This window comes from Heloderma suspectum, chromosome 13 (genome assembly GCF_057233095.1).
Source record: "Heloderma suspectum isolate Gila_16-S chromosome 13, 16-S_ref, whole genome shotgun sequence".
Lineage (NCBI taxonomy): Eukaryota > Metazoa > Chordata > Lepidosauria > Squamata > Helodermatidae > Heloderma > Heloderma suspectum.
Window position 1 is genome coordinate 345590 of NC_139470.1, and position 25789 is coordinate 371378.

Below are 25789 nucleotides of genomic sequence, written 5' to 3' on the forward strand. Positions count from 1 at the left end.
CGTGTCCTGCACTCTGGGATGATCGAGAAGAGAGCCTGGCCTTCCCCTCTGTGACAACTTTTCAAGTACTTGAAAAGCGATTTCCTATCTCCCCTCAGTCTTCTCTTCTCCAGGCTAAACATGCCCAGTTCTTTCCATCTCTCCTCATAGGGCTTTGTTTCCAGTCCCCTGATCATCTTTGTTGTCCTCCTCTGAACCCTCTCCACTTTGTCTGCATCCTTCTTAAAGTGTGGTGCCCAGAACTGGACACAGTACTCCAGATGAGGCCTAACCAGTGCTGAGTAGAGGGGAACTAGTACTTCCCGGGATTTGGAAACTATGCTTCTATTAAGGCAGCCCAAAAGAGCATTGGCCTTTTCTGCAGCCATATCACATGGTTGGCTCATATTCAGCTTGTGATCAACAACAATTCCAAGATCCTTCTCACTTGTAGTGTGGTTGAGCCAAGTATCCCCCATCTTGTAACTGTGCCTTTGGTTTCTTTTTCCTAGGTGCAGAACTTGGCATTTCTCCCTATTAAATGTCATTCTCTGGTTTTCTGCACAGCGCTCCAGTCTATCCAGATCACTTTGAATTTTGTTTCTGTCTTCCAAAGTATTAGCTATCCCGCTCAATTTTGTGTCATCTGCAAATTTGATCAGCTTTCATTGCACCTCCTCCTCCAAGTCATTCATAAAAATGTTGAAGAGCACTGGGCCCAGGACTGAGCCCTGCGGTACCCTGCTCGTTACCTCTCCCCAGTTTGAGAAGGTCCCATTGATAAGCTCTCTTTGAGTCCAATTCTGTAGCCAACTGAGGATCCACTGGATTGTTGTTTCATCTAGCCCACTTTGAGCTAGTTTGCTCATCAGGATATCATGGGGCACTTTGTCGAAAGCTTTGCTGAAGTTGAGGTATATGATGTCTACAGCATTCCCACGATCCACAACGGAGGTTACTTGATAAAAAAATGAGATCAGATTCATCTGGCAGGCCTTGTTCTTGACAAATCCATGTTGGCTTCAAGCAATCACTGCATTGTTGTCAAGGTGCTTCTAGATGGATTGCTTTATCATCTGCTCCAGAACTTTCCCAGGGACTGATGTCAGACTGACTAGTCTGTAGTTCCCAAATTCCTCCTTTTTACCCTTCTTGAAGATAGGGACCACATTAGTCCTCCTCCAGTCATCTGGCACTTCCCCCGTCCTCCATGATTTCTCAAAGAGAATAGACAGCGGTTCTGAGAGTTCTTCTGCCTTTATGACTCTAGGATGCAGTTCATCTGGCCCTGGAGATTTGAACTCATTCAAAGTAATTAGGTGTTCCTTGACCATATGCCTATCAATCTCAAGCTGCAATCCTGCCCCTTCAGCCTGTACTTCGCCTTTGCCAGGGGGGTCATAGACCTCTTTTGGGAGAAGACTGAGCCAAAGTAGGAATTGAGCACCTCTGCCTTTTCTTTGTCATCTGTTATTGTTTTGCCATCCGTATTTAACAGCTGAACCACCATTTCTTTCCTCTGCCTTTTACTATGCATGTAGCTGAAGAAAGCCTTTTTGCTGTTTTTAGCATCCCTCGCTAACCTCAGCTCGTTCTCAGCTTTAGCCTTCCTGATGCCATCCCTGCAATTCTGTGCTACCTGCCTGTACTCTTCCTTTGTTACTTGGCCTTCTTTCCCCTTCCTATATGTGTCCTTTTTTGTTTTCAGGTCACCTCTAAGCTTTTTGTGTTGCCTCATTGGCTTCTTCTGTTGTCTTCCACCTTTTCTTCTTGTTGGAATTGTTTGTAATTGTGCCTTGAGAATTTCCTTTTTTAAAAGCTCCCACCCATCTTGGACTCCTTTTCTCGTTAGCTTTGCTTGACCTGGGACCTTACTGATCATTGTTCTGAATTTATTAAAATCAGCTTTCCTAAAATCCAGGGTACGCATTTGACTACACTCGGCTTTTGCTTCCCTTAGAACCAAGAACTCAAGTACAACATGGTCACTTTCCCCCAGAGTTCCTGTAACTGCCACTTTATCCACTAAGTCATCTCTGCTGGTTAGGATCAAGTCAAGGATAGTCGATCCTCTAGTTCCTTCCTCTACTTTCCAGGAATTTCCTGGAGGGGCCATGTTTTGCAGAATTTGTCTCCCAACAAATATTTGGGAAATTGAAGCCCCCATTACCACTACATCATGCTTCCTTGAAACATTGGCTATTTGCTTTTCAAAAGTTTCATCCTTGTCTTCTCCTTGATTGGGTGGCCGGTAGTAGACTCTGACCACCAGGTTCCTTTTATTCTTTGCTCCATTTATTTCAACCCAGATGCTCTCGATGGGGCTACCAAGCTCATCCTCCTGTATTTCTGTGCAAAGATATGTATTTTTCACATACAGTGCAACCCCACCTCCCTTTCTGTTCCTCCTCTTTTTGAACAAGTTATATCCTTCAGTTGCTGTATTCCAGTCATGAGAGTCATCCCACCAAGTCTCAGTTATACCTATCAAGTCATAATTTCCCTCTTGTATTAAGAGTTCAAGTTCATTCTGTTTGTTTCCCATACTCTGGGCAGTAGTATATAGACATCGAAGACCATGTGCTTCATAGTCTGGCTTTCTTCCTACATGTGTCTGAAGACTATTATTGGGCGCTATGAGACCTGTTCTCTCCATTGCAGTGCATGCGCCTATGTCCATTGTTACCCCCAATATTACATCTCCCTTCCCCGTAGGATTCAATTTAAAGCCCTCCTGATGAAGTTCTTCATGCTGTAGCCAAACACATTCTTCCCAGCCTTTGTGAGGTGCAACCCGTCCCTTGCCAACAGCCCATCTTCCAGGAAGTATAGCCCGTGGTCCCAGAGACCAAATCTCTCTCGTCGGCACCACCTTCGTAGCCAGTCATTCACCCGGAGTATTTTTCGTTTCCTTTCTATCCCTCTTCTAACTGCTGGAAGGATGGATGAGAAAACTATCTGGGCCCCAAAGTTCTTGAGTTTCCTCCCCAAAGCTTCAAAGTCTGACGTGATCTCTTCATAGCTCCGCTTTGCGGTATCATTTGTTCCCACATGGATGAGAAGAAAGGGATACCTGTCAGTGGGCTTTATGAGTGCAGGCAACCTTTCAGTCACATCTCTAATCCGTCCTCCCAGGAGACAACATACCTGGTGAGTCCATGGGTCTTCGTGACATACTTGGGTCTCAATCCCACTCAGCAAGGAGTCTCCCACTACTACCACTCTTCTCTTCTTGTTGTTGTATGCCTGGGTTTCATCACCTCTGTTTGACTGACCTTCAGCCTCTTGCTCACTCTCATGTAGGTTCCCCTGTGATTCTTCCTCTGCAGGCTGTCCTCCAGTCTCATCCACAAATACCTGGAATCGGTTCTACAGCTCCACTGCTTCCACTGGTGCAGAGTGGTGTCTAGTTGTTCTTCTCCTGTCACCCTTTTCCAAGGAGCATCCTCTACTCCATTTTTCTTCACCTCAGCATTTCCCACTTCTGCCTCATCTTGCTGTTGCTCTTCAAGCTTCTGGTCTTCCCTTTGCTGCTGTAGTTCCCCCATTCTGTCCAAGAACTCTTCATGTTCTCTTATTCCCTGGAGGGTCAACAGTCGCTGCTCCAGTTCACTTACTTTTTCTTCCAGCAGTGTGATCAACTTGCACTTGTTGCAGGTGTAGGCCATGTTGTTTTCAGGCAAGAAAACAACACCTTGCAGGTCACCACCACCATCATCATCATAGCCCAGCACAATCATGGTGCTAAACTGAACAGGAAACACAATTCAGGATTTGTTTTCAAAGATATGACGTGGGCATTCTTTCTGTTTCAGTCTTTTGCAATGGACTTTAAAAAACATCTGTACAATTAGATTGGCCTCTTACAATCTACACAGGCACAATACTCAAGGGAAAAGGGTGGGGAGGGAAGAGGAAATCATGAAGTCATCTTTCAGCTGGGCTGGTGGAATGGCTCTCTTTCCCCTCTGATCTCCCTCTGTACAGCCTGCTGGAATGGGTGGTGGTGGTGCCAGTTGAGGCAGTTTAAATCCCTCACTTAACTACCTATATTTTGGGGTGACTTAGGGAATGTCGGAATGCATCATCCAAAATAATCCCACCTACTGCTAAGCTTGCCTTTGCACTCCCTCCCTGCCACTTCCTGTCTTAACTTCAAGGTCCTTCGCAGGCAAATCTCTCCACTCTTCCTAGATCTCTTGCTGCTTCTCTCTCCAACTTGCACTGGCAGCTGGGAACACTCTCCTCTCCTGCCATCCTCTTCAGACCTTGTTCTCTGTCGCTGGTAAAGGTCAGTACCATAGGTGCCCGAAGAGGGAGCCAAGGAGGACAGAATTATGTCCAAAGCAGGAGAGACAAGCCATGGTAGATTGGGGGTGGGGTGGAAAAAAAAGAGCATAACTGAATGAGGAGGGAAGGGATTGGGGTAGAACAAACATTTCTAAATTCAGCATATATTATGTGCAGAATAATTAAACACTACCTTGTAATGTTATCCAGAAGGGTAACCATGGTAGTCTGTTGCAGCAAAAACAACAAAGAATCCTTGTGGCACTTTAAAGACTAACACATCTATTCTGGCAGACTATAGCCCATTTCTTCAGATGCATGGAGTGCATGGCTATAGTCCACGAAAGCTTATGCCAGAACCAATTTGTTAGTCTTTCAGGTACCACGAGACCCTTGTGTTGTTTTTGTAATTTTATGTGATTTTCTAAATCAAACCATTAAACATTGTGAGCCGCCTTGGGAGGGCAATGTCCTGAAAGGCAGCTTATAAAACCTTTTAATAAATAATTATATTTGGGTTGATTTTGTTCCAGGTTCAACATTGAAGGTGATGGATTTTGTGCCTACTTTAACGAGCATAAATTCCTTTCAACCTACTCTACCAGCATGTGGCACTGGATATACAGCAAACCAATAACCTCCTTGGTTTGAGACTGGCTTATTTGCATAGTTTCCCCCAGTTCCCACCTGCAGTACAAGAGCTGTGCCAAAAATTCACCCTGCACATTTTTCAGCCATTCTCATTCAATTTGATAGAAAATAAATTGCTTTCCAAAAGAAATTCAAAGGAGAAGAAATTTTAGAAAACTTGTCAAGGGTTTGGTGCAGGGATCTTGTGCACGGAGACAGACCCCAGGGCATCAGAGGAGGCACAGCAGTCTTTGAATCCCCAACAGCCAGCAAACTATACCCCAGGAAGGGAAAACTGAGGCATATGAACACGGAAAGGAGAGAGTCGGGAAATCACAGCCACATGAAGTTGGGCCCACATTCTCCTGTTCCAGCAACAGGAACTACCCTTCCACAGAGGATAAAGTCATACCACCACACAAACTTATGATGCTGCCACTTCAGGATTTGCAGTAACAGGAGCTGCGGAAATTGGGTGGGCTCTTATCTGTCTTGAAAGGAATTACTACAGACTCGGGGAAGTCTGCAATGGAAACTGGGGACCCCCCAAGTGTCAGTTCAAAGCCTGAGAATCACCTTGCTAAGGGGGCAATCTGGTCCCCTTTTTCTGAGTTGTCAGGGCCAAGTGAGCACAGATTACCCACTGACTGCTCAGGAAACAGGGACCAGGTTGGGACTGGTGGATGCGATCGCTCACCATTTCCTGCAACCCACGATGAGTTGGCTTTGCTGGGTTCGGACAACACCCAGTTCAATCCTAATAAATTTTAACATGGCAGTGACTAATTAGGGAGGCGATTTGCGGGTCACACAGCCATGGAAAGATAGTGGTGAAATCAACAACCCCCTCTGTGCTAGGAATACTGGGAAAGCTGAAGATAAAATAGCCAGAGTAATAATGCCTTTATACTCATGTAGATTTGAAGGAAGAGCCTTAGATGTCCATTTCTGCTCTATTAAAACAGGCAGCTGAGTCCCACACATCTTGCTCCACCTCCATTTAAATTTGTTCCCATACAGAATGATATTCCTTTTGGCTCCTTTTTTGACAGTACCAAACTTCTCAAAAGTAAGCCAAGGTGCCTCCTCTGTGTTCCAGCTCTTATGAACACATGTATATGATCTGCAATTTAGAAATCCTGGGAACATGAGAGAAAACTTGAGAAATATGGAAAGAGATACAATAAGGACTGTTCCTTCACAGGACTTAGCACAGTAACATATTCATAGTGGCATCTCAAAAGAATTTCAAATAGCATTGACAGGTTTGCTGCAAATCCAATAACAAGTGTTGCAGCACCAGGTGGAGCTGATTATGCGTTTGTTCACTTAGGCACAAAGTCCCTCACCTCCAATTCGGAAGCTGAAACAAAATCACCCCAGAGCACCAGTCAGTGTTTTTATTATGCTGTGTACCAAAGCAGATAAATGGCCGTTGAAGGATAAGAGTTTGGAAAATGATGTTCCATCAACTCCCTTTCTCTTACTGCAATCTCCCCCATTCTTTAATGTCCTTTATAGCTGGCCTTTATTTCCTGCCTCTGCCGGTTTTCCCCTGACTGGCAGAGGACATTTTTGCCTTGGGGATGGGGACTGGGCTTTATAAGTTTGGGCGGTGGCTGAAGGATCTTCTTTCTGCGGGGGAGGGGGGTATTTGAAAAATTTTCCCAGCACAAGACTCTTTAGAGACAGGCTTCTCCAGCCTGGCAGCACTTCTTGAACTCCTGAGACCACGTGACCTCTCCCTCTCCAACAGGCATTCAGGAAGGACTCCTGGCTTGCAGAAGCTTCTGGAGTCCTGGGCAAACAAAAACAAATGGGACTTTTGGAGCTTTAGAAAAACTCATCTTGCTTTTTATATGTTGTTGCAAGGAGGAACAGAGCTTTGCTAAAGCTCTAAAGGCCCCTTGTATTCTTGCTCTTCAGAGAAGCTTCTGCAGCCCAGGAACACTTCCTGAATGCCTATAGAAGAGGGTGAGGTCACGTGGTCTCATGAGAGTTCAGAAAGAGCTGTCAGGCTGGAGAAATTTCTCTATAAAGGCCTGGGCTGCTCAAAGAGCAGGGGGTGTTTTTAAAGTAAACAATAAATAGAAAAATAGAAGATTCCTCAGGCACTGCCTAAGCAGAAATCCTGTCTTCCTCCCCAAGGAGACAGTTATTGAAATCCTCACCTCCCCAGCATCTTTTATCAGAGTTTTCATTTCGCCCTCACCCCCTCATGGTATGCTGAAAATGGAAGCATTGAAATTTTCAGCACAGCACTAGTTGTCTCCCTCCAAACCATCTTCCGCCACCCTTTCCTTTGCAATGATCTGTCTTTGGCAAAATCACTCATTTTGACATGTCTCCTATCTTCAGTGGATGGGTTCACACAACATGACAACCAGTTAAGTGACATTCACCTTGTTCTGGGGTGGGGGGTGGGAAATGCACCTGCTGAAGGGGGAGGTTTGTAGTTTGGGGGTAGTCTTGGGTCTGTCATTCCCCATAGAGGCACAGGCAGCCTCAGCAACTCAGAGGACTGCCTGTTAAAGTAATGGTTTGTAGTTAACAATTATTGTTATTGTTATTAACCCAATAGTGATTTTAGTGCTTTACTTTCCTGCTAGTTTTAGTTTAGTATCTTTGTTTGAATCTTTGCTGCTGGTTTTATTCTGTATTGGTTTAAGTCTGCTTTAATATTTGATTTTATATTTTTCATATATGGTACACCACCGAAAGAACTTTATTATTGGGTGGATTAAAAGTGCAGTAAATAAAAAGCAAAGAAATACAAATAAAATGCAAATGCAAATGCAAATTAAATAAATGTGTGGCCAGAGTCGAAGCCCATGTTGTGTTACATTTGACCTTGATTTTCAGCTGTCTGAAGAGGGGTCTCTGTCCTCATGAGGCTCTACTTGGACAGGCCAACCTCAAGTTGTTTCAGCCTACAATCCCCATCAGCTCCAGCCAGCCTAGCCAGTGGTGAGGGATCATGGGGGTTGTAGGCCAAAACAACTGGAGATGCCCATCCGGAGCCTAATCTAATAAAAAGCCACTCTGAGGCCCTCAGGGCATCTGTGCGTCTATAGACAATGGTGGGCCCAAGACCACCCCAAATTACAGACCTCACCCTTCAGAAGGTGTGTGTCCCACCCACCTTCAGAACAGGGTGAATGTCACTTCACCGGACAGATGAACCGGCTGCAAACTATTTCTGTGTTGCCTGGACTGAATCTCAGTCTGTTGGCCCTCATCCAGCCCACTATCCTGCCCAGGCACTGTCTAGAGCTTCAACTGCCTCATCTCTATTAGCTGAGAAGGAGAGTCATAGCTAGGTGTCATTAGCGATGCCTCGGTCCGCATCACCGGATAACCTCTCCCAGCGGTTTCCTGTAGATGTTGAAAAGGATGGGGGTCAAATAGAGCCTTGAGGTTCCTATAGTAAAACTGCCACAGGACAGATCAGTAGCCCCCTACCTGCACCTTCTCTAAGCAGCTGTCTAGGCAGGGCCAGAACCCTCTCAATGCACTACTTCGCTTCCCAACCCAAGACAGCCTACCCAGAAGGATACCATGATCGACGGCACTGAAAACCGCTAAGATGTCCAAGACAGTCAATAGGGTTGCAGGTCCCCTGTCCTTCTCCTGGCAAAGGTACAAGAAGACAAGCAGGATTGCATACTCCGACACCTCTCCTGGCACAGGTTGACCCTGCCCTTCTCCCAAAGAGGAATTTTTAAATGCCTGGACACAGCCATACATCCTCTCCTTATTAGATGGATGCATCTTGGCTAGGGATGTCTGTCTCAGGGAAATCAGGCCCTTTCTGGGCTCACCAGACTTCCACAGCACACCAGATTTGACTTGCTTTTGCAAGCTGAGCTATGCAGTTTCACGGAATGCCAGGGACGTGGTTTTTTTTTTGAAACACAAAACTATCCTCTCATCTCCACTCAAGACAGCCTACCCAGAAGGATACCATGATCCATCGTCTTGGTCATAATTTGCGGAAATTGAAAGTTGCATACATTACACCTGCAATTTGCAAAAAGTTGCATAATTGGTTCAAATTACAGGCACAATTCATGCAGATTATGCTAATCTGAGCTATAATTTGCGCAATCTGCCCAAATTGCAGCCATCATGAGCTGCAGGGTCAGCCACCACCACCACCAGAGGAAGAGGGTGTGCCTGCTGCTGCTGTGCCTGCTGTGGCTACTGTGCCTGCCATGGCGGCTGCCACCACCACCGCCAGTTCTTCCCCATGGACTTCTGCCCGGCAGACCGCCAGTCCCTGCAGGACCAGGCCCCCGGGTACCGAGCCAGCTTGCTGACTGCTTCCACCTGCCCCTTCCTGGAGGGGCTATATAAGCTGGCTGGCTGAGGTGGCCTGGGAGAGCCAGGGTCTGCAGGGGAAGCCGCTGCCGCCGCCGCCACCACCACCACCACCACCACCACCACCACCACCACCACACCCCCCCCCAGGGAAGAGGGCGTGCCTGCTGCCGCCACTGTGCCGCCGCTGCCGCCACCACCACCACCACGACGAACTCCTGCCTGGCAATATTTTTAAAGGGGATTTTTTTAAAAATTGTTGGTGGGGGGTGGGTTGGGTTGGGGGGGATTCTGTTGTGTTTTTAGGGGTGGGTAGCCTGCCTGATAGGCGGGAGCAAGGGGGCATGTGTCCATCTGATGGAGGCAATGGGGGGAGTGTTGGGGGCCAGAACATACCGAGGCTGGGCAGCAGGTGCTGGCGGGGCGTTAGGGACAGGCCATGCTGGGTAAGAGGAACAAGGGAGAGATGTGTAATATCCATCCCCTGTTCCGGGCCTGTCCAGAGCCAAAGGATGGCTGGGGGAGACGTGACTCCATCCTCTGGCCTTCGTTTGCTGCTTTGCAATGCCAGGTCTGTTAACCAGAAAACATCCCTCATCCATGACATGATCCTGGATGAGGGTGCAGACCTGGCATGTATTACGGAGACCTGGCTGGCTGAGGCCACTGCTCCAACTCTAGCGGCCATGTGCCCAGCCGGGTTTTCGTACACGCAGCAGCCAAGGGCTGGAGATGGGGAAGTGGCTGTTATCTACTGAAAGTCCTTCGTCTTCACCAGACCCCCTCTCCAGGATACCAAGGCTGCTGAGTGTATGTACTGGAGGTTGGGCCCAAAGGGCAGTCTGGGGATTCTGCTTGTGTACCATCCACCCCGCTGCACAACTGACTCCCTGGCCAAGGTGCTTGAGGTGGTCTCTGATGTGCGTGTGCAGTCCCCTAACTTATTGGTGTTGGGGGACTTCAACGTACATTCAGAGGCCATCCTCACGGGGGCACCTCGGGACTTCATGGAGACCATGGCTTCCTGGGAGCTGCACCCTATTCCAACTGGGCTCACCCATGTAGCCGGTCATGCGCTAGATCTTGTGTTTGTTTCTGGAGAAGCGGGGAGTGATCTGGAAGTCGGGGGTATATCCACCACCCCCTTGTCATGGTCAGATCACTATCTGGTGACGTTGGACTTCTCGGTTCCACAACCCCTCCGCAGGGGTGGAGGACCCATTAAAATGGTCTGCCCCAGGTGTCTTATGGATCCGAATGGATTCCTGAACACGCTTGGGAATTCTCTGGAGCACACCACCGACCACTTGGTCAAGACCCTGGTGGGTGGCTGGAATGCCGTAATCACTAGGGCATTAGATCGGGTGGCTCCGAAACACCCTCTCCCCCTGAACAGTGCTGGGACTGCACCATGGTTCAATCTGCAGTTATGAGCTCTGAAACAGGAGGTGAGATGGCTAGAGCGCCGGTGGCGGAAGTCTCCCCCCAAAGATGATCAGACACAGGCTAGAGCTGTAGCTTCAGCCTATCACATGGCAGTGAAGGCAGCAAAAAAGGAATATTATGCTGCCTCTATCACGTCTGCAGAGTGCTGTCCCAGGAGGCTGTTCCAAGTGGTCCAGAGTCTGGTCGGTCCAGTGGCTCCGGAACTGCTGGAGCATTCTAAGGCCTCCTGTGAGGCCTTGGCAAGGCACTTTGCAGATAAATTTGATTGGATTAGGAGTGTTATTCCGTGCGCTGTGGATACAGTTAGTGAGCAAGAGGTAGTCTGTGGCAAACCGGTTTTGTGGGATTGGTTCCAGCTTCTTCCTTCTGATGAAGTGGACAAAGTGCTTTCATGTGTAAGACCGACCACCTGCTTACTTGATCCTTGCCCATCTTGGCTCATTATGGGCTGCAGAGAGAGATTGGGTGAGGGGATCAGGGCAGTGGTGAATGCCTCCCTTGAGGAGGGAGTGATACCATCAGCCCTCAAGGAGGCAGCGATAAGACCACTCTTAAAGAAGCCCTCCTTGGATCTCCAAGTTCTGAACAACTTTCGCCCAGTCTCAAATCTGCCATTTTGGGGCAAGGTGATTGAGCGGGTAGTGGCGATGCAGTTGAAGGCACACTTGGAAGAAACCGATTATCTAGATCCATTTCAGTCGGGCTTCAGGCCTAGGTATGGGACAGAAATGGCCTTGGTCGCCTTGGTGGATATGAGGAAGGCTCTAGATAGGGGCAAATGCTCCTTCCTTGTTCTCCTCAACCTCTCAGCAGCTTTTGATACCATTGACCATGGTATCCTCCTGGACCACCTGGAGGGGTTGGGCATTGGAGACACTGTATTGCGGTGGTTCATGTCCTTCCTCTCCAGCAGGTACCAGAGGGTAGCACTGGGAGAGGAGGTTTCAGACCCATGGCCGCTCACTTGTGGGGTGCCACAGGGTTCCATCCTCTCCCCAGTGCTGTTTAACATCTATGTGAAGCCGCTGGGGGCTATCATCAGGAGGTTTGGGGTGCAGTGTCATCAATATGCGGATGACACACAGCTCTATCTCTCGTTTAAAGCTTCACCACAGATGGTGGTAGAGTCCCTGACCAAATGTCTTTCTTTTTTAGCTTTCTAAATTTTTATCCTTGCTGTTTTAAATCTGTATTTTAAACTCCTGCACTGCTGCTAGGTTTTATTGTGGTTGTATTGTTATATTGTGGTTTTAATGTTCTATATATTTTAAATTGTTTTATTGTGTGTTGTTTGGTTTTAATTTTTGTGAACCGCCCAGAGAGCTTCAGCTATTGGGCGGTATAGAAATGAAATAATTAAATAAATAAATAAAATGTCTGGAGATGGTGAGTGGCTGGATGGGGAGGAATAAGCTGAAGCTGGACTCTGACAAGACCGAGGTACTTTTGGTGGAAGACCAGAGGAGGTTGGGGGATGCTGACCTGGTGTTGAATGGGGTACGGCTACCCTTGAAACACCAGGTCCACAGCCTGGGGGTCATTTTAGACTCCCAGCTGTCCATGGAGGCTCAGGTGTCAGCTGTGAGCTGGACAGTGCTGTACCAACTCCATCTGATACGGCGGCTGCGCCGCTACCTTTCCAACAATCTGCTCCCATCGGTAGTACATGCCCTGGTCTTCTCTCATTTAGACTACTGTAATGCGCTCTACTTGGGGTTACCCTTGAAGACAGTTCGGAAGCTGCAGCTGGTACAGAACATGGCGGCTCGCCTGATTAAAGGCAGCTGCCGGCAAGATCACATCACTCCAGTGCTGAAGGAGTTGCACTGGTTACCAGTTGTTTTCCGGGCCAAATTCAAGGTGTTGGTTTTGACCTTTAAACCCTATATGGTTCCGGCCCAGCCTACCTCAAGGAGCACCTCCAGCAACACCAGACAGGCCACTTAACAAGATCAGCCTCAGATGGCCTTCTCTCTGTCCCATCAGCCAGGACAGCTAAGCTGGTGAGGACGAAGGAGAAGGCCTTCTCTGTGGTGGCCCCCACTCTGTGGAACTCCCTTACTAGGGAACTCCGCCATGCCCCCTCTTTAATGAGCTTCCGCCACAATTAAAAACATGTTTTTTTCACAAAGCAGTGATTACTCGAAGTTCAGAGGAGGGCAACCAAGATGATCAGGGGACTGGAAACAAAGCCCTATGAAGAGAGACTGAAAGAACTGGGCTTGTTTAGCCTTGAGAAGACTGAGGGGAGATAGGATAGTGCTCTTCAAGTACTTGAAAGGTTGTCCCTGAGAGGAAGGCCAGGATCTTGTTTCCCGCCTCCCAGCTGAGCAGAGCAGAGCAGAGCAAGCTGCTCCAGCTGGTCCAGGGACTACAGAAGCAGGCAAGCTCCCAGAGAGCGAGCGAACAGAGCGAGCGAACAGGGGGAGCAAACAGGAGTTGGCCAGGGGAGTTGCAGTGGTTGAAGAGACAAAGGAGACAAAGGAGACAGAGGCTAAGAGGTAAGTGGGTTGCAGGAAGCCCAGGGCGCTGCCCTTTATCCTTCTGACTGGCTGTGAGCTCACCAGGAGCTTCTGAGAGCTCCAACTGAATTGGAGGGGTGTGGCCTGAGTACTCCCAGCAGCTGACTGGGCGGGAAGCTTCAGTCTGTTTCCCGCCTCCCAGCTGAGCAGAGCAGAGCAGAGCAAGCTGCTCCAGCTGGTCCAGGGACTACAGAAGCAGGCAAGCTCCCAGAGAGCGAGTGAACAGAGCGAGCGAACAGGGGGAGCAAACAGGAGTTGGCCAGGGGAGTTGCAGTGGTTGAAGAGACAAAGGAGACAAAGGAGACAGAGGCTAAGAGGTAAGTGGGTTGCAGGAAGCCCAGGGCGCTGCCCTTTATCCTTCTGACTGGCTGTGAGCTCACCAGGAGCTTCTGAGAGCTCCAACTGAATTGGAGGGGTGTGGCCTGAGTACTCCCAGCAGCTGACTGGGCGGGAAGCTTCAGTCTGTTTCCCGCCTCCCAGCTGAGCAGAGCAGAGCAGAGCAAGCTGCTCCAGCTGGTCCAGGGACTACAGAAGCAGGCAAGCTCCCAGAGAGCGAGCGAACAGGGGGAGCAAACAGGAGTTGGCCAGGGGAGTTCGGCAGGGGAGGTCAAGGGGGAGGCCCCTAACATTTTTTTTATTTTATTTTATTTTATTTTATTTTACTAACTTTTTTTCATTTATTTGTCTTGTAACACACACTTCCACACCAGTGGGACTCTGCTTTTAACCTCTACTGAGTAGAGGAGCAGGCACAGGCTAGTCTAGAACAATCACAAAGCTAGACACAAAAAGGGAAAAGAGGCTATGGAAGGACAAGACTCTCCAGTGGTGGTGACCTGCAAGGTGTGTGCAATGTTTGTTTTCTTGCCTGAGAACAACATGGCCTACACCTGCAACAAGTGCAAGTTGATCACGCTGCTGGAGGAAAAAGTAAGTGGACTGGAGCGGCGACTGTCAACCCTCCGGGGAATAAGAGAACACGAAGAGTTCTTGGACAGAATGGGGGAACTACAGCAGCAAAGGGCAGACCACAAGCTTGAAGAGCAACAGCAAGATGAGGCAGTGGGAAATGCTGAGGTGAAGAAAAATGGAGTAGAGGATACTCCTTGGAAAACGGTGACAGTTAGGAGAAGAAGAACTAGACGACACTCTGCACCAGTGGAAGCGGTGGAGCTGTGGAACCGATTCCAGGTACTTGCAGATGAGACTGGAGGACAGCCTGCAGAGGAAGAATCACAGGGGAACCTGCATGAGAGTGAGCAAGAGGCTAAAGGTCAGTCAAACAGAGGCGATGAAACCCAGGCCTACAAGAAGAAGAAGAGAAGAGTGGTAGTAGTGGGAGACTCCTTGCTGCGTGGGATCGAGACCCAAGTATGTCGCGAAGACCCGTGGACTCGCCAGGTATGTTGTCTCCCGGGAGGACAGATTAGAGACGTGACTGAAAGGTTGCCTGCACTCATAAAGCCCACTGACAGGTATCCCTTTCTTCTCATCCATGTGGGAACAAATGATACCGCCAAGCGGAGCTACGAAGAGATCACGTCAGACTTTGAAGCTTTGGGAAGGAAACTCAAGAACTTTGGGGCCCAGATAGTTTTCTCATCCATCCTTCCAGTAGTTAGAAGAGGGATAGAAAGGGAACGAAAAATACTCCGGGTGAATGACTGGCTACGAAGGTGGTGCCGACGAGAGAGATTTGGATTCTGGGACCACGGGCTATACTTCCTGGAAGATGGGCTGTTGGCTAGGGATGGGTTGCACCTCACAAAGGCTGGGAAGAATGTGTTTGGCCACAGCATGAAGAACTTCATCAGGAGGGCTTTAAACTGAATCCTACGGGGAAGGGAGATGTAATGTTGGGGGTAACAATGGACGTAGGCGCATGCACTGCAATGGAGAGAACAGCTCTGATAGCGTCCAATAATAGTCTTCAGACACAGGTAGGAAGAAAGCCAGACTATGAAGCACATGGTCTTCGATGTCTGTATACTAATGCCCAGAGTATGGGAAACAAACAGAACGAACTTGAACTCTTAATACAGGAGGGAAATTATGACTTGATAGGTATAACTGAGACTTGGTGGGATGACTCTCATGACTGGAATACAGCAGTTGAAGGATATAACTTGTTCAAAAAGAACAGGAGGAACAGAAAGGGAGGCGGGGTTGCACTGTATGTGAAAAATACATATCTCTGCACAGAAATACAGGAGGAGGAGCTTGGTAGCCCCATCGAGAGCATCTGGGTTGAAATAAATGGAGCAAAGAATAAAAGGAACCTGGTGGTCGGAGTCTACTACCGGCCACCCAATCAAGGAGAAGACAAGGATGAAACTTTTGAAAAGCAAATAGCCAATGTTTTAAGGAAGCATGATGTAGTAGTAATGGGGGACTTCAATTTCCCCGATATTTGTTGGGAGACAAATTCTGCAAAACATGGCCCCTCCAGGAAATTCCTGACTTGTGTGGCGGATAACTTCCTCCTACAGAAAGTAGAGGAAGGAACTAGAGGATCGGCTATCCTTGACTTGATCCTAACCAACAGAGATGACTTAGTGGATAAAGTAGCAGTTACAGGAACTCTGGGGGAAAGCGACCATGTTGTACTTGAGTTTTTGGTTCTAAGGGAAGCAAAAGCCGAGTGTACTCAAACGCGTACCCTGGATTTTAGGAAAGCTGATTTTAATAAACTCAGAACAATGATCAGTAAGGTCCCATGGCAAGCAATGCTAGCGAGAAAAGGAGTCCAAGATGGGTGGGAACTTTTAAAAAAGGAAATTCTCAATGCACAATCACAAACAATTCCAACAAGAAGAAAAGGTGGAAGAAAACAGAAGAAGCCAATGTGGCTTCACAAAAAGCTTAGGGATGACCTGAAAACAAAAAAGGACACATATAGGAAGTGGAAAGAAGGCCAAGTAACAAAGGAAGAGTACAGGCAGGTAGCACAGAATTGCAGGGATGGCGTCAGGAAGGCTAAAGCGGAGAACGAGGTGAGGTTAGCGAGGGATGCTAAAAACAACAAAAAGGCTTTCTTCAGCTACGTGCATAGTAAAAGGCAGAGGAAAGAAATGGTTGTTCAGCTATTAAATAAGGATGGCAAAATGATAACAGAGGTCAAAGAAAAGGCAGAGGTGCTCAATTCCTACTTTGGCTCAGTCTTCTCCCAAAAGAGGGTCTATGACCCCCCTGGCAAAGGCGAAGTACAGGCTGAAGGGGCAGGATTGCAGCTTGAGATCGACAGGCATATGGTCAAGGAACACCTCATTACTTTGAATGAGTTCAAATCTCCAGGGCCAGATGAACTGCATCCTAGAGTCATAAAGGAACTGGCAGAAGAACTCTCAGAACCGCTGTCTATTCTCTTTGAGAAATCATGGAGGACAGGGGAAGTGCCAGATGACTGGAGGAGGGCTAACGTTGTCCCTATCTTCAAAAAGGGTAAAAAGGAGGAACCTGGGAACTACAGACCAGTCAGTCTGACATCAATCCCTGGGAAAATTCTGGAGCAGATCATAAAGCAATCCATCTGGAAGCACCTTGACAACAATGCCGTGATTACTCGAAGCCAACATGGATTTGTCAAAAACAAGTCCTGCCAGACAAATCTGATCTCATTTTTTGATCAAGTCACCTCCCTTGTAGACCGTGGGAATGCTGTAGACATCATATACCTCGACTTCAGCAAAGCTTTCGACAAAGTGCCCCATGATATCCTGATGAGCAAACTAGCTCGAAGTGGGCTAGATGAAACAACGATCCGGTGGATCCACAGTTGGCTACAGAATCGGACTCAAAGAGTGCTTATCAATGGGACCTTCTCAAGCTGGGGAGAGGTAACGAGTGGGGTACCGCAGGGCTCAGTCCTGGGCCCAGTGCTCTTCAACATTTTTATTAATGACTTGGAGGAGGAGGTGCAGGGAATGCTGATCAAATTTGCAGATGACACAAAATTGGGAGGGATAGCTAATACTTTGGAAGACAGAAACAAAATTCAAAGTGATCTGGATAGACTGGAGTGCTGGGCAGAAAACAACAGAATGGCATTTAATAGGGACAAATGCCAAGTTCTGCACCTAGGAAAAAGAAACCAAATGCACAGTTACAAGATGGGGGATACGTGGCTCAACCACACTACGAGCGAGAAGGATCTTGGAATTGTCGTCGATCACAAGCTGAATATGAGCCAACAGTGTGATGTGGCTGCAAAAAAGGCAAATGCTATTTTGGGCTGCATTCATAGAAGCATCGCTTCCAAATCCCGGGAAGTACTAGTTCCCCTCTACTCAGCACTGGTTAGGCCTCATCTGGAGTACTGTGTCCAGTTCTGGGCACCACACTTTAAGAAGGATGCAGACAAGCTGGAGAGGGTTCAAAGGAGGGCAACAAAGATGATCAGGGGACTGGAAACAAAGCCCTATGAAGAGAGACTGAAAGAACTGGGCATGTTTAGCCTTGAGAAGAGAAGACTGAGGGGAGATATGATAGCACTCTTCAAGTACTTGAAAGGTTGTCACAGAGAAGAAGGCCAGGATCTCTTCTTGATCATCCCAGAGTGCAGGACACGGAATAATGGGCTCAAGTTACAGGAAGCCAGATTCCGACTGAACATCAGGAAAAACTTCCTGAGTGTCAGAGCAATACGGCAATGGAACCAATTACCTGGGGAGGTGGTGGGCTCTCCCACACTGGAGGCCTTCAAGACGAGGCTGGACAGCCATTTGTCAGGGATGCTCTGACTTGGATTCCTGCACTGAGCAGGGGGTTGGACTCGATGGCCTTGTAGGCCCCTTCCAACCCTACTATTCTATGATTCTATGATTCTATCTCTCCTCCATCATCCCAGACTGCAGGACATGGAATCATGGGCACAAGTTACAAGAAGCCAGATTCCGGGTGAACATCAGGGAAAATCATATAGCTGATGGTCAGTAGCTACAGGCTCTATGCAATTTTAACACAGTTCAAAGCTAAACACGGCTACCTTGACAGAGATCTTCAACATGGTCTTTCTGCTTCATTCTGCTTTGGGCCAGTCTTATGGCACACTTTTCACTCGAAGAGGGGTCTAGTCTGTGCTCTGGGGGCTGATTCTTCACCTTTATTTTCTATTTTGCCTTCATCTTCTGGGTCTTCATTTTCAGTTTCTATTTCTTAGGGATTTCATCTCAATTAGGCAAGGTGATGATGTTGCACAACTCAGAATGCTGTGGGCAATTTTCCTGCCCCCCCTCTCGGCGCGCTAGGCTAACAGCTACTTCTTCGGCCTTACACTGTCACGCTCCCACGCTTTGTTAAAAGCCAGGCTGTCCTGCAACATTTCTCTAATTAACAGCCTCAGATCTTGTTCTTTTTTTTCTCTTAGCTCGACCTTGAGCTTTTTGCTGTTTTCTCTCTCTATTCTGAATCTTTTTTAAAAAAAAAACCTTTTTCCTTTTTTTTTGGGGGGGGGACATACATCTTAAGGGGGTGCAAGTCTTGAGCAGTAGATGATGACTGATGAGCAGTAAATGAGCTCGCCTCCTCTTTTTTTTTGTGAGAACACATCTTTTTAAGGGTCACTGTCGATTTTATTAAATCTTCTGCCCAACACTTTAATTCTTCAGTTTCTTTTATTAATGCTGATTGAGGTGTAAGAGGGGAACCTCCCGATCCCGTAGAGAAGAAAGTCTCGGCAGACAATATCTGGGAGTTGAGGACCGTAGCTGAAATCGGCGAATTACTGCCGGTGGGGCTTGAAACTGATGGCGACAGTTCTAAGTCAAAGTGAGGGGCAATGCCTCTGTAGGGGGGATGGCAGGGGCTCAGGAGCCACAGGATCTGGATCTCGACGGGGCGGTCTTACAGTAACATGGGCCCGTGGTGGAAGCAGGGCATAAGCAGGTGGAAACGCCGTTAGCTCTGCCAGATCTTCACACGGGGCTTCTAACACTGGTTGTAATTTCTTTTTGGCCAATTTTTCTTTTCTGAGCACCAAAACTTTTGCCTGGGATTCTAGGCATTTCTTTAGCCATGGAGGAGAAGCGCGGACTATGGAATCTCACAGGTTTATGTAGGGAAATTGGTCGGGGTGCCCAGGTCTCCCAACCACAATGGCATATACACGGCTGATTTTGCTGGGCTCTAAAGAGCCTTTAGTAGGCCATCCTACACCAAAAGACGGCCACTCTATTTCATACAAAGTCTGCAACCGTTGAGGATTCATGGGGGGTCCCCATAATCTCTACTAAAACCTTTCTTAAAATTTGCTAGCATACATTCCAAGGGGGTGCAAGGTTTGCTTCCCCCACCACCCATAGCCTCCCTCCTAAATTGAAGACAGACACAATTAGGGAATGGAAATTGGTCAGTGAGTAAGGGGTCTCACTGGCCGACACAAGAGGATTTTACACACCACGCACTTTGCTACTGGCCTGGGCACCCGGACGGTCAACGGTATGCGTCAGAAACCGCAGTAGCCACTCACACAATCATCAGTCTCTCCACTGCATCCATATGTCCCTGCCACCCACTTTTCCCACTTTTTACCAGAGCGGAAAGCGGCTTCCCCAGCTTCCTCACCTTCCTACTGAGTACTGGCGTGCTGGGTACTGGCGCCCACTTGGGGGTGTGATCAGGCCCCCCCTTCTACCCGCAAGGAGTAGGTTCTTTTTGTATACGTATACCACCAACACTGACCTTCTTCATAAGGCGGGGCCCTCTTTTTTTCTGCCCAGTGGCCTTTCTCCCTAAAGGCGGGGCCCTCTTTTTCCCATATACTTGCCTTTCTCCTGAAGGCTTCCAGTGTGGGTTTCAACTCAATTGCAGCTGCGATACAGGCAGGGCTCAAGTTCCTTCCTCCGCTTCCCAAGGTTCTCTTGCTGCTCGCTGCCGTTTGGGCGATCCCGGTGCAGGCTTTCTCCCATTCTCTCGACAAAAAGGTCGGTGGCGCCAAGAAAGGGAGGCATGCGCCGAGCTCGTCTTCCCAGTGCGGCGATTAAGAGCAGGCAACTGCCACCTCTCTGTCTCACAGCCTGCCACATCCGAGTCACGGCACCATTTATGTTGCAGAACCCAGAGTCAGAGAGACCACGGAGTGAAGGAAAAAGAGATTCTTTATTTAACGCGCGGGCTTAAGGCTGGAATCATTTCCAAAGAGCCAGAAGCCCCAAAATACATCAGCACATTGGTTTTATAGACATTGCGACACATATGAAACGACTCCGCCTCCCCCTCCCGCGTGGGGTTGCAGTTCTCAACATTTCTTCTCCTAGCACCATTGTTTATAATACAAGAACTGGGTTATAGGGTAGCCATGATAAGGAGAGAACAGAAGAGAACAGCAGAGAACAAGATATACAATTGTATGACCTTTGACAAGACAAGGAATTCCTGTGTCTCATCAGCTTACAATAATATATTCAAGGGAGAAAGAGCTCAGCAAGAACATGAAGCATGAGACTGCATGAGGCTACTTAGTCTGACCCCCGATATGGCTGCTACACTACGGGGAAGGGAGATGGAATGTTGGGGGTAACAATGGACGTAGGCGTATGCACTGCAATGGAGAGAACAGCTCTGATAGCGCCCAATAATAGTCTTCAGACACTTGTAGGAAGAAAGCCAGACTATGAAGCACATGGTCTTCGAGGTCTATATACTAATGCCCAGAGTATGGGAAACAAACAGAACGAACTTGAACTCTTGATACAGGAGGGAAATTATGACTTGATAGGTGTAACTGAGACTTGGTGGGATGACTCTCATGACTGGAATACAGCAATTGAAGGTTATAACGTGTTCAAAAAGAACAGGAGGAACAGAAAGGGAGGTGGGGTTGCACTGTATGTGAAAAATAAATATCTCTGCACAGAAATACAGGAGGATGAGCTTGGTAGCCCCATCGAGAGCATCAGGATCAAAAGAAATGGAGAAATTAATAAAAGGAACCTGGTGGTCAGAGTCTACTACCGGCCACCCAACCAAGGAGAAGACGAGGATGAAACTTTTGAAAAGCAAACAGCCAATGTTTTAAGGAAGCATGATGTAGTAGTAATGGGGGACTTCAATTTCCCCAATATTTGTTGGGAGACAAATTCTGCAAAACATGGCCCCTCCAGGGAATTCCTGACTTGTGTGGCAGATAACTTCCTCCTACAGAAAGTAGAGGAAGGAACTAGAGGATCGGCTAGCCTTGACTTGATCCTAACCAACAGAGATAACTTAGTGGATCAAGTAGCAGTTACAGGAACTCTGGGGGAAAGTGACCATGTTGTACTTGAGTTCTTGGTTCTAAGGGAAGCAAAAGCCGAGTGTAGTCAAACGCGTACCCTGGATTTTAGGAAAGCTGATTTTAATAAACTCAGAACAATGATCAGTAAGGTCCCATGGCAAGCAACGGTAACTTGAAAAGGAGTCCAAGATGGGTGGGAGCTTTTGAAAAAGGAAATTCTCAAGGCACAATCACAAACAATTCCAACAAGAAGAAAAGGTGGAAGACAACAGAAGAAGCCAATGTGGCTTCACAAAAAGCTTAGGGATGACCTGAAAACAAAAAAGGACACATATAGGAAGTGGAAAGAAGGCCAAGTAACAAAGGAAGAGTACAGGCAGGTAGCACAGAATTGCAGGCATGGCGTCAGGAAGGCTAAAGCTGAGAACGAGCTGAGATTAGCGTGGGATGCTAAAAACAACAAAAAGGCTTTCTTCAGCTACGTGCATAGTAAAAGGCAGAGGAAAGAAATGGTGGTTCAGCTATTAAATAAGGATGGCAAAACGTAACAGATGACAAAGACAAGGCAGAGGTGCTCAATTCCTACTTTGGCTCAGTCTTCTCCCAAAAGAGGGTCTATGACCCCCTGGCAAAAGTGAGGTACAGGCTGAAGGGACAGGATTGCAGCTTGAGATCGATAGGCATATGGTCAAGGAACACCTAATTACTTTGAATGAGTTCAAATCTACAGGGCCAGATGAACTGCACCCTAGAGGAATAAAGGAACTGGCAGAAGAACTCTCAGAACCGCTGTCTATTCTCTTTGAGAAATCATGGAGGACGGGGGAAGTGCCAGATGACTGGAGGAGGGCTAACGTTGTCCCTCTCTTCAAAAAGGGTAAAAAGGAGGAACCTGGGAACTACAGACCAGTCAGTCTGACATCAATCCCTGGGAAAATTCTGGAGCAGATCGTAAAGCAATCCATCTGGAAGGACCTTGAAAACAATGCCGTGATTACTCAAAGCCAACATGGATTTGTCAAAAACAAGGCCTGCCAGATGAATCTGATCTCATTTTTTGATCAAGTAAACTCCCTTGTAGACCGTGGGAATGCTGTAGACATCATATACATCGACTTCAGCAAAGCTTTCGACAAAGTACCCCATGATATCCTGATGAGCAAACGAGCTCAAAGTGGGCTAGATGAAACAACGATCCGGTGGATCCACAGTTGGCTACAGAATCGGACTCAAAGAGTGCTTATCAATGGGACCTTCTCAACCTGGGGAGAGGTAACGAGCGGGGTACCGCAGGGCTCAGTCCTGGGCCCAGTGCTCTTCAACATGTTTATGAACGACTTGGAGGAGAAGGTGCAGGGAATGCTGATCACATTTGCAGATGACTCAAAATTGGCCGGGATAGCTAATACTTTGGAAGACAGAAACAAAATTCAAAGTGATCTGGATAGACTGGAGCGCTGGGCAGAAAACAACAGAATGACATTTCATTGGGAGAAATGCCAAGTTCTGCACCTAGGAAAAAGAAACCAAATGCACAGTTACAAGACGGGGGATATGTGACTCAACAACGCTACAAGCGAGAAAGATCTTGGAATTGTTGTCGATCACAAGCTGAAAATGAGCCAACTATGTGATGTGGCTGCAAAAAAGGCCAATGCTATTTTGGGCTGCATTCATAGAAGCATCGCTTCCAAATCCCGGGAAGTACTAGTTCCCCTCTACTCAGCACTGGTTAGGCCTCATCTGGAGTACTGTGTCCAGTTCTGGGCACCATACTTTAAGAAGGATTCAGACAAACTGGAGAGGGTTCAGAGGAGGGCAACAAAGATGATCAGGGGACTGGAAACAAAGCCCTGTGAAGAGAGACTGAAAGAACTGGGCATGTTTAGCCTTGAGAAGAGAAGACTGAGGGGAGATATGATAGCACTCTTCAAGTACTTGAAAGGTTGTCACAGAGAAGAAGGCCAGGATCTCTTCTTGATCATCCCAGAGTACAGGACACGGAATAATGGGCTCAAGTTACAGGAAGCTGAACATTCCGGCTGAACCTCAGGAAAAACTTCCTGACTGTTAGAGCAATACGACAATGGAACCCATTCCCTAGGGAGGTGGAGGCATTCAAGACAAGGCTGGACAGCCATCCGTCAGGGATGCTCTGACTTGGATTCCTGCATTGAGCAGGGGGTTGGACTTGATGGCCTTGTAGGCCCCTTCCAACCCTACTATTCTATGATCTATGATTCTATGTGCAGGGGGGCTTTTCCAGAACAAACTTATGGGATGAAAAGGGAGAACTTTGATGATTTCCAGATACATGAAAGCATGCAAATACCACACCAGTAGTGACACAGTATCAGAATAAAACCACACGGACCATTACCTCTCCCTCTGCCTTGCAAGAGCCCTCCAGATCGAAGGACGGGCCTCCTGGGTGCTGGCGTCCCAGGCCAGCTCCTGCAATGGGTTTGCAGGGCAGTCCTGACACCTGCAGGGGCTTCATGTGGGTCCCATTTAACAGAATCCACCCCAGCCCAAGGCCTTCCAACTGCCACTTGGAAACAGAGGAGTGGTTTTAGGGGATATTTTTGTAGGATGTGGCCCTCTACCAAGGCCTTGCAACAGCTGTTCAGAAAGAAAAGAAACAGACTCCTGCCACTTTATTCCGAAGCTGCAGAGTCAAAACATGTTTGGAAGAACACAGCCATAGGAAGCTCCCTCCCTCCAAGGCACCATTTCTCCAACATCTGCCATCAGTGAAAGTGTCAAATGTAGTTTTCCTGAGGTCAGCCCCCCCCCCACTACAATGGGTAAATAAGGTAACAATGAACTACCTCACAAGGTTGTTGTTAGGGCTAATGAAGAGCAGGACATGTCTTCGCAGTTACCTCCACGGTGGGAGGGGGCGAGTAGCTATCCAGGAGGCTTGTTGTTGTTCAGTCGTTGCGTCTGACTCTTCGTGACGCTGTGGACCATAGCACACCAGGCCTTCCTGTCCTCTGCTCTCTCCCGGAGTGTGCTCAAGTCCATATTCATTGCATCGGTGAAGGGAGGAGGGGGAAGGAAATTATCAAAAGGAGCCGCTGAAAGCTCTTCCTGCCAGCAACGAAGCCTCTGGAAAGGCATTTCAACCATTTAGAAGGGGTGGGAGGAGGGCGGGTGGCGGAAAAGGAAAAACTGCACAAAAGCCAGGAACCTACCTGACAATCGGTGGCTGGCAGTAAGGGGATGTGGCCTGCTAAGGAACGCCAGAGGGCTGGATTGGGATCCCAGGCCTGCTTCAGGGAAACAATCTCTCTAGATCTAACTTATACTAGGGCACCCTGTGCTGGCCAAGGCTGAGCACTGCAGCCTGCTCTTCTCGGCAGCCAGCACAGGACTATATAGCTTTCCCTAGGGCACCCTCTGGTGGCCAAGGCTGAGCACTGCAGCCTGCTCTTCTCGGCAGCCAGCACAGGACTATATAGCTTTCCCTAGGGCACCCTCTGGTGGCCAAGGCTGAGCACTGCAGCCTGCTCTTCTCGGCAGCCAGCACAGGACTATATAGCTTTCCCTAGGGCACCCTCTGGTGGCCAAGGCTGAGCACTGCAGCCTGCTCTTCTCGGCAGCCAGCACAGGACTATATAGCTTTCCCTAGGGCACCCTCTGGTGGCCAAGGCTGAGCACTGCAGCCTGCTCTTCTCGGCAGCCAGCACAGGACTATATAGCTTTCCCTAGGGCACCCTCTGGTGGCCAAGGCTGAGCACTGCAGCCTGCTCTTCTCGGCAGCCAGCACAGGACTATATAGCTTTCCCTAGGGTACCCTCTGGTGGCCAAGGCTGAGCACTGCAGCCTGCTCTTCTCGGCAGCCAGCACAGGACTATATAGCTTTCCCTAGGGCACCCTCTGGTGGCCAAGGCTGAGCACTGCAGCCTGCTCTTCTCGGCAGCCAGCACAGGACTATATAGCTTTCCCTAGGGCACCCTCTGGTGGCCAAGGCTGAGCACTGCAGCCTGCTCGACCGCTGAAGACCTCCCCACCTGCAAAGCCTGGACTCCCTCACCAGCCTTGCCAGAGGTGTCCCACCCTGTGCGCGTTCCTCATCGTCGTTTAGTCAGCGGGAGGGGGGCCTTTGCACTCCAGGCCCGGGAGGCGAGCAGCAAAGACAGGTGAGGGGCACACCAGGCTCCCCCGCCCCCCACGCGGAGGTTCCGCTCTTCAAGGCTGCGGGGAGGGCACAGCAGGCAGGACCCGCCAGCAGAGCAACAGGGCCAGTGCACCCCCCAACTGGACCAGGACTCCCCGCCCCCGCGGCACGGCCAGGGCCTGCAGCGCCTGGGGCGCATCCTGGAACTCCGCAGCTCGGCCAGAGATCTCGGCCCGCGCCCCGGGAGCAGCCCCGCTATCGGCCCCC

General features: G+C 48.6%; 1 long non-coding RNA gene across 1 annotated transcript in view; it reads right to left on the minus strand.

Annotated features, from left to right (window-relative positions):
• Positions 1–25184, minus strand: part of LOC146335865 (uncharacterized) — a 36363-nt gene extending 11179 nt beyond the window's left edge. Inside the window, exons 1-2 of the long non-coding RNA XR_014785808.1 lie at positions 24597–25184; positions 24231–24510 (exon numbers count right to left, since the gene is read on the minus strand). This is a non-coding gene — a long non-coding RNA (uncharacterized LOC146335865). The remainder of the gene's footprint in view (positions 1–24230; positions 24511–24596) is intronic.
• Positions 25185–25789: the final 605 nt, after the last annotated feature.